The sequence below is a fragment of the Parasteatoda tepidariorum genome, chromosome 2, assembly GCF_043381705.1.
Source record: "Parasteatoda tepidariorum isolate YZ-2023 chromosome 2, CAS_Ptep_4.0, whole genome shotgun sequence".
In the NCBI taxonomy this organism is placed as follows: Eukaryota; Metazoa; Arthropoda; class Arachnida; order Araneae; family Theridiidae; genus Parasteatoda; species Parasteatoda tepidariorum.
Genome location: NC_092205.1, coordinates 540,467 through 547,641, shown reverse-complemented (window position 1 = coordinate 547,641; position 7,175 = coordinate 540,467).

Genomic DNA, 7,175 nt, shown 5'->3' with positions numbered 1-7,175 from the left:
TTACTTGTCATATTTTGAACGTTCACATCAACCACATTACTAGGGTTGTTTACACACGAAGAGCCCATGTGAAATTGATTCAAAAGTCCTTTCTTTGAGCAATATTTACATTGATTCAATGGGTTCTCCTGTGTAGTATGATGTATTTTGGGTTTTGTCACATTCGGGGTTACATTTTTATTTTTAGGACAAGCCGGGGCTTTATGTCCTGGTGCATTACACTTAAAGCACTTAATGTCATATTTCGGGTTTTCTAACTTCTTAACATATGGTCCCTTATTAGCTTGAAATTTATTTTTATCTAAGTCACTTTTAATTTTTTCATAAAGTTTAAGTTTTTGTTTAAATTCAAAAAGATTACTGGCTCCATAAAGAATTGTTTTATTATTTGTTTGGTCTGGTATTCCTTGAATTATATAAGTGATTAGAGCTAAGTCATCAATATCACTTTGAGTAGCTATTTCTCTCATTTTTAGGAAATATTCTTGAAGAGTTTCATTATACCTTTGTTTTCTTTTTTGCAACATTGCATGTACTTCTGCACTATTGCAACTAAGTCCAAATTCTTCAAGCAAAAGATTTTTTAATTTTTCATACGAATTTAACTGAGTTTCACTTCTAATTAAAGTTAATGCGTTACCTTTCATGCATCTTTTTGCAAATAAAAATTTTTGCATATCAGACAATTTAAATAAATTAGCATGAGTTTCAAAATTTTCAAACCAAGAATTTATGTTATCATAGCGATTTCCATTAAACATAGGGGTAACTGCTTCAATATCTGAAAAACTAACTACTAATTTTGTTTCATTTTCCCTATTTATATAATTACTAGAACTTTGACTATAGGATACCATATCTTCATCAACACTACTTTTTGTACATATAGAATTTAAACTAACTTGTGTAAATTTATCTACATAAGTTTTAGTTGGTAAATGTGGTTCAAAATCAGTTTGAGTTAGTTTACTTTCAAGCTAAGTAGTTTCCTCCTCATCTTCGGAGGGATTTTCAATTACAATAGAATTTTTTAAGTAATTAAAATCACATAAACAATTTAAAATATGCTTGGCAATTTCCTCCTTATTTCCTTCACTGGAAATATTAAGAATGTCTGAAATTTTGACTAAATCCGAAAAATTAAAATTATCACAAATTTCTTTCAGTTTGTTTGAAAATTCATCATCTTTAGGTTCAAAAGAAAATTTTGAAAAATTTAAAATTTTGTAACGGTTTAATCTAGAAAAATCATTTGGAAACAAAAGTTTAAATAATAACTTAATTTTGTTTGCCTTCGTTACTTTAATTGACGTTTGAACCACACCTATTTCTTTTAAAAGCATTTTAAAAACAGTATAAATGCACTATATATCATAAAAATAAAAGAAAATATAAAAAAACAATATAAACACAAAAATGCACTTCATATTTTATGATTATTCATTCAATGATACGCAATAATAAATTTTAGATTATTAAAATATGCAATAAAAATTATTCATTATGAAGAGAAAAACAAATGCAGATATGTACGGGATTTATCTTTTTGTCCCTTTCGAAGGAGAGAAAAAAAAAATCTTTTTCCTATAAAGGAATTTTCCACAGGAGCAAAAGCTCCTCTAATTTTTCTAATACAAAACGCTCACATAATTGGTTTTCTTCTTCTATATTTTGTTTTCACAACACTTTCTTTATCACTCGGTGCCGACTCACTACAATGGAATGTTTATTCCCACTAAAGACACTGATCTTAGACACAAACGTTTTCAGGGCTGTGACACAAAATCCTTAATCACTTTCAGCATTCTAGTAGCGGCGAATGTACCGGAACTGGTACCGTAAAATCGTCCTTCCTTCCGTCACACTGTCTTTCCATAATGGCGATATTTTTTTGGTCACCGATGAAGCACTTTTCTCCCGGGTAGTGAAGGGATGAGTTTTTCGACTCCGCTTACTCCCGTTAACTTTTTTCCCCCGGTGTTGTTAGTTGATGGTGAAAATTTCTACTTAGCAGCCAGGCTCCTTTAAGCTAGTTTCCTCTACAAGCCAACAATATCCTGAGCGGCTTATAATAACGGTGTAACCACACCGTTATTTTTTAGTTAATTAGTCAAGTCAAAGCAGCATGATTAACGAGTCCATATTGTGCATAATCTTTTTATTTAGTAGCGATGGTGAAAGCATACATCTTAGCCCGCTCCCGCTGGAGATGGGGGGAGACCCATGTCCCGTCTAAGCTGACGGATTTTATTTAAGCATGATAAACAACAAAAAGCCAAGCAAAAACATTCGGTCCTGTGTTTTATAGGATGATTACAAGTTGAGAAGACGCCAGTCACTATTGCCTTTTTCTGTATTCTTACGCCTCATCAATTTATTTATTACTCATAGCAAATCGTTTAATCTTTTCTTATATCGAAGTGAAAGATCTTAAAATAACTTCTCTTTTGAAGTATAAATCTAATTATTATTCATTGGCATGTTTTTAGCCTTGAAGTCCCAAAATAGAATTTCTACCCTTATCCTTTGCCAAAGATATTTTATGAAAAGGAATGAAGTTTTAATGCTTTTCTTAATACAAAAGTATTTAATTTTTGTATTACACCCCCCCCCCCAAAAAAAAAAATTTGGTAACCCAAAATAAAACTTTAGAATTCAATGAATACATAAACTTTATGTTGGTATGACTGTCCTCTTTCCTACTATAAATAATCTTTTTCCAATATGTGAAAAAAATTATTTACAGCAACAATAAAAACATAATAATAAAATTTATCTGTTTAGTGAACTAAACAGAAAGAAAAAATGAAACATTTTATATAACTATTCTAAAAAACTTTTCAAAAATTTTCACACAAAAATATACAAAATTTTTATGCAAAACGACCTGGATAACAATTGTCATTTAATCAGAATTTACGATTCTGTATGGTTAAAAAAAATATTCAGAATTTTTATGTGAAAGAGGTGGACAACTAAGTGTCATTTAATCAGAATTTAAGATTCTGTGTGGTTAATGGGGTTATTTACTTGATGAAATTCTGTATTCCCCGTTTACATGGAGGAAAACAGAATTTCATGAAGCACTGTGAAATTGAGAGATCCAGACTGGATAAAACAAAATTAGTTTAGAAAGTTTTTTCTCACTGTGTTGAGAAAAAAAAAGTTCAAGTTACTTCGCCCTCACTCCTAACTGATGCTGAGGTAAACATCTCCACACAACGCGATTCGGATCTCTCAAAAATATAGGGATTACTTCTTCCCTTGAAGAAAGTAAAAAAATTCTTTTGGTGACTATTCATAATTTAATTTCAACATTTGTGGGCTGTGATATACGTGAATAGCCCACACGATTATATCCGCAGAAAAGACTGCTTTCTGATATTGTATCAATATAGCCAACGCAAAATATATTAATACAATAGTGTAAGGAGCACTCAAAAATTTTTTTTTGCAAAAATTACAACGAATTAAATAGAACACAATAAGCAAAAATAACACGTAAAAACAGAAAATGAAATTAATAAAAAGAAAAAACAGTATAAAACAAAACAGAAATTATAAAGCGAGTAGCGAAATCAGATGTACTTACATGAACGGGAAATTTTTCAGGAATGATTTAAAAATATTTTCGCAACAAGATTGCCAGATTACAAAATAAGAAAACAAAAGCGCAAATTGAGTGTAACTAGAGGAATTTAAAGTGCCGTTCTTACTGCATTGCTGAAGTGATTTGTTATGCTGTGCATTGATTTGTTAGTTATCAAGGATGGGCCCAAAATGGATTTGCACATGGAAAAATTACATAAATTATCAAACAAAAAAGAATTTTAGTAGATAATTTTGACACGGATTCGACCGAAATGGATTTGCTTATGGAAAAATTAATACAGGTACTTTTAGTAAATAATTTTACCCACGGATTTGTCCGAAATGGATTTGTACATGGAAAGATTGTAAAAATTAACAAAGAAAAATTATTTCAGCAGAAAATTTTAGCCACGGGTTTGCCCGAAATGGATTTGCACATGGAAAAATTTTATTAATTAATAAAGAAATTTTTAGTAAATAATTTTATACACGGATTTGCCCGAAATGGATTTGCACATGGAAAAATTATAAAAATTAACAGAGGAAATTTTTTAGCAAAGGAATTTTTAGTTAGTAATTTTGACCACGGATTTGCCCAAAATGAATTTGCACATGGAAAAATTATGCAATTTAACAAAGAAATTATTTAGTAAATAATTTTGGCAACGGATTTACCCGAAATGGATTTGCAAATGGGAAAATTGTATAAATTAGCAGAGAAAATGTTTAGTAAATATATCCACAAAAATGTATGATTAATTCAGTGATTTTATATAAAATTTTATTACTTTAGTTGGGAATCCATTGTTTTTTATCAAATTTTGAAGGAGTTTATCGATTTGTATTTTGGATAAATAAATATTACTACATATTCTTTTAATTCTGTTCATTTCATTAAAAGTGGTATTTAAATAGATGCTCCTAGAAACATTAGAATTCCTAGTAATCAGTTAATTAGTGTTAAAATTAAAATCATTTCTTTTATCGTATAAATCAACAAAGCAGATATTTTCTTCTTTTGTAATACCCAAATCCAAAAAATTGAAATTAATATCATCATCATGATTACGAAGCATGATTAATTTCTCAATGTAAATATCATTTAATAAAATAGTGTAATCTTGAAAATTAAAGATAATTAAGTCATCAATATATCTAAAAACAAATGTAATACTAAGAGTATAATTTTTTTCATAATAATGCGAATATAAGTTAGCTAAGAGAGATGAATAATTAGATTCTTGAGGTATTCCATCAATTCGATTAAAAATATCCTTTTCATTGTAAAGATAATTATTAGAAAGAGAAAAATTAATCAGAATTTCCCAATAATCAAAATCGTAACAAAGGATATTTTTAAAATCATAGTAGTAATTGAAAAGGACATCTTTTAGTTTAGAAAGGGGATAGCTATTGAATAGATCCTGGAAATCAAAATTCGCAATAGAATTAATTTTATTATGTTTAATGAAATCTAAAATCGGTTGATTATTAGTGATAATCCAAGAGAAACCTTCTTTTGAAATATTGTTAATAATTTTATTTAAGTAGTTAGAGAAAATGGTGCCAGGTTTAGTTAGATAAGTATTTCATCCACATGTGATAGTTCTAAATTTTACAGGAATTTTATGAAATTTAGGACTGATAATTAAGTTAGAAAATTGTATATTGCTAATTTTAATTTTTATTCTCTTATAAGAAGCTAAAATTTCGTTAAGGACAATATTAATAATGAAATTACTAAGTTTAAAATTTTTACTATTTTTTAATTCCGTATTTAAAAGTTCGAATTTTTACAGAATATAGCATAATTATTGTTAGCTTTGTCTATGGGAGTAATTAAAATTTTTTTTTTGAAGTTGCTTAATTGATTGAACAATATTAGAAAAATTTGTTGGATTGTTACTCTTATTTAAATTATCCTTATTATTGAAAACAAAATTTTTAAAGTCATAATAAACACCCCATTTCCATTCTGTTAACATACCTAAAGGTAAAGAGAATCTATTTGATATCTTTAAACAAAAACTATTGAGATAATTAAGAAAGTATTTTAGAAATTTATTGATTGATATATAGTAAATGGGCCTAAACTTTGTGCCTTTTATCATTAAATTCCTAGGTTCCAAGTTTTCTATAATATTTAAATTACCAGTAATAATATGTTTATGATGTTTATCAACAAAATCAAAATATTTCTCTTCCTCACAGTGACATTCATAATCGGATATATTAATACTCCCAAAATTTTCTTATATCATTATAATTAAATATAGTTCTACCAAGAGATTTATTATATTTAAAACTTTTAATTATGTTAAAATCTTTTAATGGAAATAAAGCTTTAAAATTTTCAAAAATGTTGTGAAATTTGATCTTATTGAAAATAGGATTTTGAAAGTTAATAACGAAACATAAATTATCTAAACTTTTCTTTTTACTTGGCGAAAATTTGCTCAATTTGGCTTTTATAAGATCGAAACAAAGAATTTTGAAATGTAAATAATTAAAAGAAAAGTTAATAATAAGATCGTAGAACTTATATGCATCATAATTCTTAAGGGAGAAGACAAAATCTTTTATTGGTTTAATGTTATCCATTTCGGGCAAATCCGTGGCTAAAATTATTTGCAAAACAGGCAATTTATGTTTCTCTTTTCTATTTTATATTTTCTTAAATAAATATTTATTTTCTTATATTATTCATGGTCAACTATTTAAATTATCCAGAATAGTATTACCTTGTGCGCATCAATTTCGGGCCCATCCTTGGTAATTAACAAATCAATGCACAGCATAACAAATCACTTCAGCAATGCAGTTAGAACGGCATTTTTAAATTCCTCTAGTTACACTCAATTTGCTCTTTTGTTTTCATATTTTGTAATCTAGCAATCTTGTTGCGAAAATACTTTTAAATCATTCTTGAAAAATTTCCCGTTCATGTAAGTACATCTGATTTCGCTACTCACTTTATAGTTTTTGTTTCGTTTTATTCGCGATCGCAACGAACTATAGGGGGCGTTGTTGTATGAGACTAATACCTGCGATTTCTATATGAACAGTCATTCAGTTACTCTAGAGACGTCGTTAATGTAGCATGTAACATTGCAACTTTCCTTCTTTATTGTGGCTAATTAAATTTAAAAAAGAAAAATGCTTGATATTCTATCTTATGCAAACGAAAACAAAATGGTATCTCTTTTATTAGAGAAGGAACATCCAAAACACATCGGAAAAATATTTGTACATTAACAGAAAAAAATATGTATATTCTTATAAGTGTTAAAACCTAATGCCCGAGAAATAGTATTACTAAATTTAATGATACAGCATGAAAGGCCTATTTAAGCTTTACATTCCATAGTTTTAAGAATCATATTACTTCAAAAATTAAAATGAACAAAAAGTATACATAAGCCTCATAATTTTATGAAATTTAATTTTGTAAACAAAGTTTTTTGACAACAATTTTTATCAAAAAATTTCAAGTTTCTATGTATAAATCATTATTTAGAAACTAAGAAACGTAAAATAAAGAATGCTGACGAAACAAAAACAAAAAAACAATGTAATTTTAGAAT